This window comes from Liolophura sinensis, chromosome 13 (assembly GCF_032854445.1).
Source record: "Liolophura sinensis isolate JHLJ2023 chromosome 13, CUHK_Ljap_v2, whole genome shotgun sequence".
Classification (NCBI taxonomy): domain Eukaryota; kingdom Metazoa; phylum Mollusca; class Polyplacophora; order Chitonida; family Chitonidae; genus Liolophura; species Liolophura sinensis.
The window spans coordinates 4,251,504-4,266,464 of NC_088307.1; positions in this window are offsets into that span (position 1 = coordinate 4,251,504).

The window sequence follows — 14,961 nt, forward strand, 5'->3', positions numbered from 1 at the left end:
AATGGTGAGATAGAGGCGTGGTGGTGGCGTGCTAGCGATGAGCGAGTGGTGTGGTATAGGTGAGCTAGAGACGTGGTGGTGTTGAGCTACTGGTGTGCTATAGGCATGGTAGTGGTGAGCTATCCGTAAGCTGGTGGCGTGATAGCGGTGAGATAGAGGCGTGGTGGTGTGCTAAATGTGAACTAAATGCATGATGGTGGTGAGCTAGCTGTGGCGTGGCACAGGTAATCTGATTTAGCTTCATGGTCCATGCACTTGATTCAGGAACCTTTTTCCCTCTACTTTTTGTATAATACTTTCACATTTGTTGTTTTCTCATGTTCATAGATGTCTACATTTACCATAGCTCTTCACAACCTTAAAAAAACACCAAACTTGCCATTCAAAGTTTATTGTTTATGATGGTGTTTGCAGAAATCGCATTGCCTTCACCTGATGCCTTGAATAAACTGATACGAGCGGGAAAAACATTCAACGTTACGTGCCTTATTCATTTACATTTTATACATTTATTATTGGTCAAGTAGTAGGAGGCTTATACCAAAATTAAGACGACTGACCATTCCTCAATAAAGTCATGAGTTCGAATCCAACTCAAACTGATTTTGCTGCAATCTTGATACAAGATAAAAGTATGCGAAAGTCGGAAAAGCAAAAGTGGACTGTCAAAGAACCAAAGATTCATGCACTTTCGTCATTTTTCATGCAATTGCAAATCTGCTTTTTAAAATTTACTTAGAGTGACCAAAATGCAAAAAAGAAGAAAAACCAATTAGGATCTATGGTGGGGTGTTGGGGCCATATTAATGAGACAGGAGCACAGTGAATGAGGTTACATATTATTTTAGTCTTTGAACATGCACTAATCCATGTAATTTCAAATCACATTTGTAAATATTAAACTATATAGCACTAGGTACGTACTGCTATGTTGAGTACAGGAATGTATCAATCAGCGCGAATTTAGCAGCTTAAAGGAATCGGTGATTACATTGTGCTTGATCTTCTTCATTTAGGTTAAAAAAAAGTTTCACCAAAAAATCTAAGTCCTTATTTGCATTTTAGTAACTGTACAAAGATGCAAATGTTAGAAAAAATCATAGAAACCATACTTGAAACCAGCATGAAGTCGCCTTTTAGATGAAGCGTACTTTATTTCATTTTCTCGAAGATGAAAGTTGATCTTCTTGACGAAATTTCAGGCCGCAGTCTTTTTTACTAACCAGTTATCTCCCTTCCATCACAAACCGCGGCAGATTAATTTGACAAATAAAATTCACAAAAGTGAATGAATTCAATCTATCTTTCTTTTATTTACATGGACATAACTAACACGACTGCCCAGAGTGAGATTCTGACAATTCTAACAAGAAAGCTATAGGGCCTACTATTGGACGGTTCGTTTTATCATTCTGTTGTTTTAAAGAGAGGCAGCACTTTTAGTTCACTGTCCGAGTTGTTGTGACGCTTGTTCTCAAGTCGATATATGCGGGTTTATTCCTTGCCCTAGACAGCTTGTTCCCCCTCCCCCACCTCCTCACCCCCGTCTCATCCCCTACCCCATCCCACCCCTCACAGACAGACTTTTATTGCTGGTGGGGCCTGGATGGCCTCAAAGAAGTCGGCAACGTTGGAGGTGTCATATACACAGTCTACCCTTCGATGCATGAAGACGATACGCTTATCCTCCACCAGTATATTTGTACGTCCCTCGCAATGACCCAGTAGCTTTTCACCAATGCGGTCGTTGTGAGTTCAAATCCAGCTCATGCTGGCTTTCCCTCCAGTCGTATGTGCGGATGGTCGTGGGATTCCCCCTGGCACTGGCCGATTTCCTCCCACCATAATGCTGGCAGCTGTCGAGCTTGGACCTGTTACGGCTCTCTACGGCTTCTGTAATTTTTTACAGCTGAACAAATATGGGCTGAATTCAATAATCAGTTTATGAAAGAATCACAATGAAATGTGATATGAAATCTTCCTGAATCAGTAGACGGTAGCTTTGAAAAATTGTAAGTGACCAGATTCTTGACTAAGGCATGAAACATCAGTCAAAGGAATTCGAAATAACTTCGTTAAGCAACAAGAATCAATTCCACAACTCCAGGTTTGATTTAAATTCTTTATTTAAGTATGGCCTGATCTATTATAACTAAAAACAATATGTAAATCTATGTATTGCAATAGGCATTCCTATACCAATCGTGGAGCATAATGGACGTTATATTTCAATATTTTGAAAATAACATAAAACAATTATACAACATGGACAATAAAACCAGAGCAACGACAATAGTGACGATAGCGATAGTGACAACATATATACTTGTGTCAACATATAGACTTGTGACAACATATATACTTGTGTCAATATATATACTTGTGACAACATATATACTTGTGACAACATATATACTTGAATAGAACACATAACACATTTCCCATATACAGCCTGCGTTCAGTGAAACCCACGCCGGCTAAGAAATCCGTGAATCCTCAGAATCACAGTCAACTCATTTGAGCGACTTTGACTAGTTTTTGTACTGTATTTGGGAATATTCTAAGGGCACTTCTGACTTTGTTACTCAACGATAACACTTTTCGACTAAAGGTTACAAGAAGCATAAGCACAAATGGACCGACCCTTTCTTTTAGGTGACATCATCTTATCCCAAATCGTCTACATGAGTTAATCCACAGCTGGAGATCTGAGAGTTGAAATTACTGATGATGTGTATTGTTCTGAACTTTCACCAAGTTAAGATTTTGTTAAGCTGGACGCTATGATATATGGACAACACGTCAAAACTTTACCCTATAACAAATAAATAATCGTGACTGATTAAACTCTACATTGCCCAGATGTTAGTTCTGGCCCTTCTGATCCCTCAACCCTTTTGCATATTTTTTTTCAGCGCAATTTATGCACGTTTAAATTGGTTGGATTGGCCAGTTTCAGGGATTCACAAAAGTAAAATTTTATCAGTCAACACAGAATAATGCCTTGAGAATATGCTTGAATAAACACCTCGCAAACATCCGAAATGGTTGAAGAATTACAGTATGAGAATATGTGTTTAACTATTTTGCTCTTGAACGTTTTGACCTATGTACCCATATACCAATCAAAACATCAATGTATATGAGTTCCGTTTTGTGTGCAACTGTTCACATATCCATGTTGGCGAATGTGTTCATTACGATGTGCACACGCTGCCTCAAGGCCTAGCTGTTTCAGTCAAAAGTAACAAACGCCCTCGACCCGACATCACACATCTGTCTTAGTCTTAAATTAAAATTGTAATCATTAACTTTAGTATATTCCTTGCCGTTATTTTAGCTGACTGTTGTTGTACAATAACTTATTCAGAATTTACGATGTCAAACAATATTTTGACTTTGTTACACCAGAAATAACAATTTTAAAATGATTTGAAAGTTTGAGTTAAGTCTAAGATCGCTTCATGGTCCCTGGTCAAGGTATTTGTTTACGTCCTTGGCTTTCATCATGAGAAAATACTGGCTGGATTCGTGTCAACCATGAGAGACATCAAAGCTTTCCATATTGTTATTTTATGAAGTCATTGTAGTAATTCGGTAGTTACGAAAGCTTTGTTGGTAAATTAATCAATTTGGTGATGATGTTGTTGCATTTTCACGGGCACATGCATTTGGTGAAATAGATCAGAAAGATGCCTTTATAATCCATGAGTCTAATTAAACTGTCTATATAGGTCGCCGTGGTACTTAAAAAAACCTCAGAGATCAAGGGGGTGTCGGGGAGCGTGAAGCAGTGGGGTGGGGGTTTTCGGCCTCAGCACTGTGAAACTGGCCCTAAATCATGATAAGATGTTTCCAACAAGGTGACTATTGAGGAGACACCTCCTTTATAACAGAGCTGTATTTAATTAGCACACATATGGCAGTTGTTATTTTGTTTACAGAGATACTTACACCGTTTCTATTCAGCCCGTATCCGCTTGGAAGGTTCCGGCAGCCAAATTGGCATTTTAGCAAGACCCAAACAGATGTCCATCTTGGAGTGCCATCTTTAAAATCCTGCTCAATCTCTCTTATGGGGGATTTGGCTTTTTGAGAGGGATCCGATGGAAATGTCGGAGGAGACAAAAGAGCATTCGTGGAGCATAGGCTTTGTGGGTATGATCTCAGTTGGTTTCTGATTTGTTTGCATTAATGCTCTCTCGCCAGTATTCCGCCAAGAAATGCAGTGGGCAAACAAAGAATAAAAGGACTTTTGAAAAAAACCAACAATGCGAATCAAGTTAAATAAATCCGCTGCAATGAATAATTTACACCGGAAGATTGTTAGGTAAACAGGTACAATAAAGAGTGATTAGGGCACATAAAATCTGGTTTGATTACCTCACCTGACCCTACGGGCACCTGCTAGGAAGACATAGTAGAGCGAGGTGGGTGGAAGGGGGTAAATGGATAGATCAGAAGTTCATTTACGCTTCCGTATAGATAGTCATTTCCCTAATTTTTGAATGAAAGGAAAAAACACGAATTCTTAAAACGGAAACTGTACTAACGTTAAACTGAACATTTTTTAAGTGGCGGAGGAGGGAAATGTTTGGTAAAATACCCTGCTGTAATTTTTATTTCACAGCCTTCTAAATGTTCAATTAATGCTCATGATGCGTTTCACATTAGAAGAAGTCTTGTAATCTAACTTTCCAGACATCATAAAGGTGTCGGCATGCACTCATGGTATCGCATTTGCCATGTTATATCGCACTGAAAAAAGAATGCACGCTCTTGTTTTCCACTGTTTGATCACATATTAATACATCCACGCACTGATCAAGACCTATACAGTGACTATATTTGGACGCAAACAGAATAGTCAATCACCCATTCGTTTTTACACACCTCAAACTATATATAATAAGCATGCCCCCACACTGCACTAGTTTCAGGGCGATTTTTTCAATTCGGCCTGTCATTATTCACTGCCTAAGTTTAATTTGTTTTTAATATCTGAAGTGTCCTGGGCCAAGTTTCACATTTTTTTATCGTACATTTGTTGCATGGCTTTTTGTATGTCACTATAACCGTTCCATTGTCCTATATGTGCGATTATCGTACAAGTACGACATCTTTGTGAAACTGGGCCCAGGTATATATACTTTTTTTCGATAATGCAGTGTGGTGAAATACGTTGAACTAACCAGTTTTACCACTGATTTCAAATTACCGTGATAAAAATATACGTGGGGTTTCAATAGTGATAAATAAAATAACAAACTGATTAATCAGTTATATGAGAGAACCAATGCACTGTAATTATAAACATATTCTCATAACAGCGAGGGATAGGTCAGCTTATATAGCTATATATAAGTTAAGCAATACACCGGTTAAAACATATCCCCACATAACTACACTAAAAAAATTAACCTGTTAGCTATAACAGAAAGTCTGTTTTCTTAGTGATGCTACAATATATTCTGTTATAATAACATAATATTCTGTCATACTCAACCTAATGTCTTATTTATCTAATAGAATGTTTTAGAATATTTAACCAAATAATGTATTGCAATCAGAGGATACATTTTAGCATCAGTCAGATAACAGACTTTCTTTTAAAATTAACAGATTAATTTTTTTGAGTGTAATATTTCTTCATGATTGCATGTCCTAATCTTGCTCATCCCTCTCTTTCTCGAACCCTGGGCATCCCCTATCCCTCCTCTCCATCTAGCACACTGCTCCCTGCTTCTCCTTATCTCTGCTGTTAATCTGACATCTGTGCCCTGCCAGGTAAGAGTGTGAGACAGACAGGAAATTATCATGGCGATTGTTTTCCTGCTGGCGGATATTCCCCATTATTGATTGCCATCGATAAGAGGAATTGACGGCGTCATATCTGTACAGATGTCACATTCCAGCATATGTGCCATCAGATACAGGGGAGAGGATAAAGGTGGTCAGAGAGAGTATTCTGTATCCATTATTCCATCTGACTGATTTTTAGGATTTGCTGGCGTTATTTTCAGAATCTATGAATAAAAAAAAAATAGCACATTGTAAAACTGCAAGTAAATTTTTTCTACAACGCTATCGGTACATCTGCACTTAAATATGATCAAAACCCTCACTTGAAGAGACCCACAAAGTTCTTTTAAACGGATCGTACATTTAAAGATAGATTCGTCAAATTTAATGGCTACCTGTTTGGGTGTGTGGTTATTCGTACAGGACTCTTCGGGTGCAGTATAACAGAGATGCAGTAGAGTGACAACTGTATCCATGACAGCAAAAATTCAAGCCTATCATCCTTCAATTATTTACAATTATATCTTTACTTTGACAAGAAGAAACTGGAAAACGAGAAGAAACTGAATTATAAAAGAAGTGACACGTGATGACCCCTGAAAAAGTTTCCATGTATACTGTAAGAGCGTTAGAGCGTTTTCTTCTTTCTGTCCATTGTGATTGATTGAGCTAATAGAACATGATTTCATCTCCTTCAAGTGTATAATTATAGTCCTACGTATGTAAAACCTGATTTTCTATCGACAGGTGTTTCTAATTTCACGTATACCCACCGGAATCAGGTAAAGGTGAATTCCGAGATAATGAACTGAACCCTGTGGAGACGCCGCTCTCAGGTCCTGTAATTAAATCTCTCGCCGTCATGGATCTATGTTATTATCTTTGAATAAAACTTTTGAATTCTTTATCCACTCTCTTTTTATACCTACATAAGAATATTCCTGTTTTTGAGACACGGGAGCAGGTGGTTTTACGCTTCTGTGAACTTTCCCTATGTAGGTCAGCTTCACACTTAGTCCTGCCTTATAACCATGCCGTTTTATAGTCCTCTGGGTGCTTGGAAAGTAACTCTATATAAAAATCGCGTATACTGTGAAGTAATAAACACTAACATATACCACTTGAAAAAATCATAAAGTAGAACAAAATATGTTTACATCAAATTTTCATATTTTATCTTATGCTAAATGTGAAATCTTGGTGGTTAAATTCTACTCATTTATTATATCACAACTACTTTTATTCCTAAGATTTTGCTTCGTGTGGCACTCGCGTGGTGTAAATATATATTTTTTTTTCAGGAAAGATGGCTCGGGTTATAATATCCAGTTAACGAACTGCGAGGTCTTTAAGCAGTGTTTCATTGGAATGCGCCAACGTCCTGTAATAGGCGTACCACTCATTGTTACATTATTCTTTTCATCCGCTGCCCTATAAGCATTTGTTCAACTGTGCCAAAATGCTGTAAGTTAAAAAGATTTATTTATTTATTTGATTGGTGTTTTACGCCGTTCTCAAGAACACTTCACTTATACGACGGCGGTCAGCACTATGAGGGAAAGAAACCGGATATAACCTTGAGGGGATAGTGCAACGACTGGTTGACCCGTATCAGTACAATGGCGGGGCGGCTTCAGTGAAGCAGCACTAGATAAAATAGTGGTCGAAATACGTCCTGCAACAAGGAGGCACATCACATGCATTCTAACGACTCCTTCGTCATCACACGATTGAAAAATTGTTAAATACATCATTCCTCACCACCGTATCCTCATCACTAAGCCCCAAATACTCACTCACTCACTCCATGGCAAACCACAGTGGAGTCCGTCTCTAACATTCGTTTGTGCACAGCTGTGTCCTCTTGAACTTAGTTCCTAAACCATTAATAATTATACAGGTACATGCTGGGCTGATATGGACCTAATACACGGCTAGGTATAAAACCCTAGAATTATCCCTTCAGAGAAATAGTTAATGACTTAATGTATTTTGTGATGATATTTACAAGAGTCAAAACCCTACATTACAACCCAATCATCATGCTGTTGATGGACAAATCGGCGCGCACTATTATGAGTTGTACAGATTTTATGAAGTTCGTCAGATACTGACAGCCTGTGACATGTGTAGTATACTAAATGGACACAGTTGGATACTGGATGGAATTCCCTAGCCAGTCCGATCAGTGCATGTGTACTCGTGGATTTTAGTGAATGTAATTACATAATAATCAACCCCAACACTGCAAAAAATCTCAAGATTTTCTTTGCAAAAAATTTTGTAAGTACGTACACGTGAATGCAGCAACGTAGATCTAACGTAAATGAAAAATTCATGGGAAACATGCATTCTGGATCGTGTTATATTGAACTGTGTGTGGTAATGGGGTGTGTTGTAATGAGGAAGAGGTGTATTTACCTAGTTGTGAAACACAGCGGGTGGCAATTCCTCACAAGCATTCAGTACAGAATACACCAGGACTTATACCAAGAAGAATTGATCATTACAAGGGTTTCGATAGAGTACACGGATTCTTCAAAGAAAACCAAACTGGTCACACATGAGTGGGCATCGGTGGAGATTCTCCCACCACTTATGCCGTCAGTCGCAAAGGATCGTGCTGTGAATTGACAATGTCTTAACCTCTGCATTCCACAAAATCAAGCCATTAAATTAACAATGTTTGCATCAGCGGTCTCGCTAATACCCTTTAATTAGAACCTCCTAAGTTTTGTTACCTTTCCAATGTGAAATGCATGAAGTTAGTGAGTTTCTGCTGCTGAGATTTCTGGTGCAGATTTGGCTGAATTTGTCACTTGGGTTTAAAAGAAATATGAATTGGGTTGTAGAATTCAGTTTTATAAATTGGAATGTCTTAAAGCAATGTTTTATTGGAGTGAGCCAAGGTGCATTATTCGGCCTACCACGTTCCCGGCATACTCCCTGTCTATCGTAAATACAAGTAAGACTTTATTTACGCGTAATTAAAAACATGATGACGCTTTCACGCAAGCTAGAAAGTACAGTAACGTTAAATACATAAATATTCTTTGTGGGTACCTCATCTGCTTATATTAAAACACACATTCACAGTTATCCAAAATAATGAGTTATTTTCTGCATTTACAAACAGTTTAGCTTTATAGGTACCATTTTATTAACGGCAATTAATCATTTACCTATAGTTATGCATCGTTTATGATAGTTGTGTCCATAGATGGAGATGTCATTAAAATTAATCACCATACAGGAAACTATAGGTCCATTGTGAAAAATCATACCGGGTTAATTTTGTTTCATTCCAGGTAGATATAATGGGGGAAGTTACGCATGGCAAATCATTGTCGGGACCGTCTCTAATATTCGGAGAAAATATATCCTGGACTAAGAATACCACTCAACATATAGTATGTTATTATGATTGTCTAAATCGATATAATGGGGTAGACCCAGGAATTTTCTCTTTATTTATTTATTTATTTATTTATTTGATTAGTGTTTTACACCGTACTCAAGCATATTTCGCTTATACAACGGCTGCCAGCATTATGGTGGGGGGGAGAGGAATCGGACAGAGCCCGGGGGAAACCCACGACCATCCGCAGAATGCCTGCAGACCTTCCCACATACCGCCGGAGAAGAAGCCAGCATCAGCTGGACTTGAACTCACAGCGACCGCATTGGTGGAAGGCTCCTGGGTCATTAAGCCGCCCTGGTGATACAACTTCAGCTTTGCTCAAAGAGTCAGAAGACTCAAAAGTGAATCAGATATTTACAGAAATGTGACACAAAATGCCATGGCGGTGTGCGGGTGTATTCAGTGCTGTGGATTCAGAACTGTGGCACAAAATGCCATGGTGGTGTGTAGGTGTATTCAGTGCTATGGATTCAGAACTGTGACACAAAATGCCATGGTGTTGTGTAGGTGTATTCAGTGCTGTGGATTCAGAACTGTGACACAAAATGCCATGGCGGTCTGTGGGTGTATTCAATGCTGTGACACAAAATGCCATGGTGGTGTGTAGGTGTATTCAGTGCTGCGGATTCAGAACTGTGACACAAAATGCCATGGCGGTGTGTAGGTGTATTCAGTGCTGCGGATTCAGAACTGTGACACAAAATGCCATGGCGGTGTGTAGGTGTATTCAGTGCTGCGGATTCAGAACTGTGACACAAAATGCCATGGCGGTGTGTAGGTGTATTCAGTGCTGCGGATTCAGAACTGTGACACAAAATGCCATGGCGGTGTGTAGGTGTATTCAGTGCTGCGGATTCAGAACTGTGACACAAAATGCCATGGCGGTGTGTGGGTGTATTCAGTGCTGCGGATTCAGAACTGTGACACAAAATGCCATGGCGGTGTGTAGGTGTATTCAGTGCTGCGGATACAGAACTGTGACACAAAATGCCATGGTGGTGTACAGGTGTATTCAGTGCTGTGGATTCAGGGGACTTCAATGTAGAATTAAGAATTCATCATCACAAGCGTTTCGGTACAGTACATGGCCACTTCAGGGACATTCAAACTTGTCGCGCATGGCCGTCCAGGGCTCTTGATACCCACTCACAGAGGGGATACAATGATTCAATTTGTCATTGACAGAAAAGTTTCTATTATTGTCCTTGAGACTTTCAGCCACCCTTTGTTATGGGTGGAAACTGGGCGCAGCTCTCTGTGACGGTGTAGGCCACTTCGGAGGTGCTTTGCCGATGTGTTACGGAAGAGTGGCATTTTTGGACTTCCACACTCCACATACCGCCGAGCAGGGCACGTTCCCATGCCATCTGAACCCTTACATACATCGACCTCCACCCTCTCCATTCTCTTGCCCTTCGTGTAACGACGCCCACTCCGCCCTTCTGAATCGGTCCCGTCCCCCACTAGCCCAACAGGCTCATTATTTTCCAGCTTTTTCGTAAATCACCTCTGACCTTTACCCCCCCTGCCTCAAGACTATCATACGATCATTATGACCCTGTTTTTTTGTTGTTCATCAGATAACGCCTGGCCTAGCCTGATAAAACAAAAAACGACCAAATCTCAACCTGGACATAATTGGTAAAGTTCCTCCTAGTGGAACTGCGACTGTCGGAATTTCTTTGAGAGCACAGATGGGCTTTATTCCCCAAAAGACAATGAAACAGAACAAGCATGGGAAATGGAGTCATTTTGGAGTACGCTGAGCCTAAAGTTTTGTTATCAACATTGAAAGCGTGATCTTGATTCAGGTGCAAAAAAATACGTGAAAAAGTATGACTCTTCTATCCGCGACCCGACAACCCCTGCCCCAGTACAGCAGGGATAGTTAACAAGGGTCAGAGCGGGAAGAGCTTAAAAAACTTTTATGAGCGAGAAAAATATTTCCTACATGTAGGTGTCCAGTATGGCCAGCAGAACAAGATCAGCTTACACATAATCAGACATTCTTTGAGGCTGTCAATATACAGAGGCCTGTGTCGCCCTGTAAAGAGTTGTTTTATTCAATAAAACAGAACGGAAATTTGGTACTTCAATTATCTTGTCAGTTAAAAATTTTCTTTTAAGCAAAAAATGTTAACTTGAATTTGACACCATTTTGAACAAGGAACCTGAAGTATTTTAATTCACAAGATCTTACAAAATCTCATAAATTGCAATTAAAATCACTGAATTTTTTGTACCTAATTCTGTTTTTTTTTTTTAATTTGCTAATATTTGAGCATTTACATGAACAGTTATAAAAAAAACTTTAACTGAGGAACACTGAGAAGAGGCTGGATTTCACCGGTTATATACGCGTGACTCTTTGTTACTGTTACTCTGTCGTCGATAAATGGGTTTAACGCATGTTGTATAGTCATTTATATTTTATTGCAATTATTGACCTTGAACGTCCATTGTAACTGATGATAGGTATACGAATTTCCATCACAGTGCCAAGATTTTCATATGGTTGCTATTTATGCAAAAACACAACGCGAGACCTGAAAGTGCAGACAGTCGATGGTGCTTCTTTATTCATCAATTATTGGATTTCCTAATGTCGTGTAATTTAAAACATTTTATGCTTTTAAATTTAAAAATGTTAAGATTTTAAATATTAATAGGTGTGGCTCATTTATATAGAACATTTCCATATGTTTAATGGTATATTTCATGAAAACGAACGAGGTAGATTCAGTCTCTCAGTTTTCAAACACATTGAACAAAGAAGTCACAGAATCTCCGCACTCTACAGTAAATATCTAAATTGGTTCATGGATGCAGAAAGGTGCCAGATGTTGACACTACAGATGATGCCCTGTCACTCTGATTTATATCTGACTCATTCATTCCAGGTAGCTTCAGTTTCAAACCTTCAGACTTTCTAGTAATTTCCTTTCATCCCGTAACAAAAAGGTGGTACTCTAAACCTGTTGACCTCTTACACTGTCAAATTAGCACGCTGACGCTTAAATAGACGCGTATTAATCTGCGAGTCGACGACGATGATGACCACTAATGGCAGGACTGTACCTATGGGACGTTGAAGAAGAGATTCCAATACTGGATAAGAGGTCGCGGGGGAGATTCAGATGTGATGAGCATTAGGATAGAGTGGGCCATATATGATCACGTGACTCACGCCCCACTGGTGACAATCGATGCAGGCATCTCGAGTGTCACTATACGACACGTGGATGACTGAAGCAGAAGAATAGAACGCATCTGGCCCGTCCCATCTCACCTTCACTAGAAGCTAATTTTAAAATTTGAATCGTTAAAATTGTTTGGTTTCTAAGGCAGTGGCTGGAATTGTTTCCATACAGTTCGAAAAGAAGAGGTCAAGTAGTCAAGTGTGGGTTAAATGACCGGCATACCACATGGAGAGAAAAGACACGCGTGAAAAGGTTCATTAGCGACTGCATTCTGGGAGAGGCCATATGGTTCTACTGAGGCTTCTGACGTTCAATATTTGAAGCTTAAAGACGGTTTTGAAATTTGAAGAGAAATAAATAAAAAAGAATACACACAATGAATGCAAGACTGAATCGCTGTTAATAAAATATACTCAAGCGTTCCGAAGTTAAAATCTGATATTAATATACATACATCTAGGCCAAAAAAAAAAATGGCTATATTGAAGACGGAAAGAAAAGCACTTGGAGTGAAGAAGTTCCGTACGCATGGCTGATATTGAATCCTCACCTACTGTGCCAGCGAATGAGAGTCGTGCACCACCCGTTCCTTTGCATATTCAAACCTCACCGACAGTTTTGTTTGAACTGAGGTGTGAATCAAGACTGATGAGTCCAATCGAGTGATATCAGAGGTGTTGATATCAGAAAAGGAAATAGAAGTAGTGCAGCAAAAGAAGTAGGCCTACAATACCAAATGTGAACAAACGATCCCACGAACAGTGAGAGCGAGAAAATCTGCAAATGCTCTGCCCAATGTGATAAATGTAATAAAGGAAGCGTTCTGTATGTCAGAAGTGTAACAAGGGAAGCGTTCTGCATGTCAGAAGTGTAAGAAGGGGAGTGTTATGCATGTCAGAAGTGTAATAAGGGAAGCGTTACGCATGTCAGACGTGTAAGAAGGGGAGCGTTATGCATGTCAGAAGTGTAATAAAGGAAGCGTTATGCATGTCAGAAGTGTAATAAGCGAAGCGTTCTGCATGTCAGAAGTGTAATAAGGGGAGCGTTCTGCATGTCAGAAATGTAAGAAGGGGAAGGTTATGCATGCCAGAAGTGTAATGAGGGAAGCGTTCTGCATGTCAGACGTGTAATAAGGGGAGCGTTCGGCATGTCAGAAGTGTAATAAGGGAAGCGTTATGCATGTCAGACGTGTTATAACACAAGTGATATTTTATGGCGAAAAATATCACTTTCATTTTTATCTTGACAAAATCCCCTTTATATAAAATGAAAAATATTACCCCTGTTTTCGCAAGTCGTTCCTGTATTTATTCTCTAATTATACACTTAAATCATGTGCAGAAGAATTATGCGTATGTTATAATTATGTTATATATATATGTGACCTCACATATATGTGTAATTACACAAGTGATATTTTATGGCGAGAAATTCACCTTTAAATAAAAATCACCTTTATATAAAAATGAAAATTATTACCCCTCTTTTGGCAAGTCGTTCCTGTATTCCTGTATGTTCATTTCTTTTGCACATATACATAATTATAGAATAAATAACAGAAAGACTTGCCAACTACCTGTCTGTATATACAACAACGGTTCTCACACAGATTTGTATAGAGCAGTTTTATTGCTTGAATCTATTGGTACAAACCCTCAGCCGTATACATAACCAGATCTGCTCCGACAAATCTGTATCAATGACGGACGACAAAACCAAACCCTTGGCCTTGCTGTTCCCACCTGCATACCTGCCTTTACTGCACCCATTAGTTAGGCCTATTTGTCATCCTCTGACCGTATCAGACCTATGGTCAGCCATTACGACCGATGACCCATTCTTCTGAGAGACGGATTAAGACCTCAGACCATTAAGTGTTTGTTCGACTTACACGACTGAGCGCGTTTGGTGACAATACAATCACGTAATCAGTCTCATTATGATACAAGTAATGCGACGCTACATGTGTGGAACACGCAACATTGACATCCCAAGGAGGGCATCACTGACGTCATGCGCGCCATGTTCATTTAGAACTGAATGTAGACAAATGTGACAAGTGAAACTGAATTAGTTTGATCAACGCAACAATTAAACTGACCCAGAATACCTGCTAAGTTTGTAAAAAATTGAAAAGAGCAGTCGAGCGAGAGAATAATAAAAAATAAAAAGCGATTGTTATTTAAATTTCATGGAGTATTTATGGTTGTGTTGAAGTCAAGTTTAAATGTATGAAACACAAATGTCAAAATTTAATTAGCGCCTTTCACCAAACCATAATACTGAAATAGCTTGCCAAATGGCGTCAACTAGATTCTTTAATTAGCTGATTGACTTAGACGAGAAAAATAATTAAGCATTTGAAAACGTCTCTTCCACGGAGGAGGAAACATGCTACACGAGGTCATCGATATAGTCTCATAAATTTATACCTACATGTAATTTGACGGTGGGATGCAATATATAACTGCATGCTGTAAAACCGTGTAAGGAACACTGATGACGTCATTAATCCTTCTTCATAACAAACTGAACTAA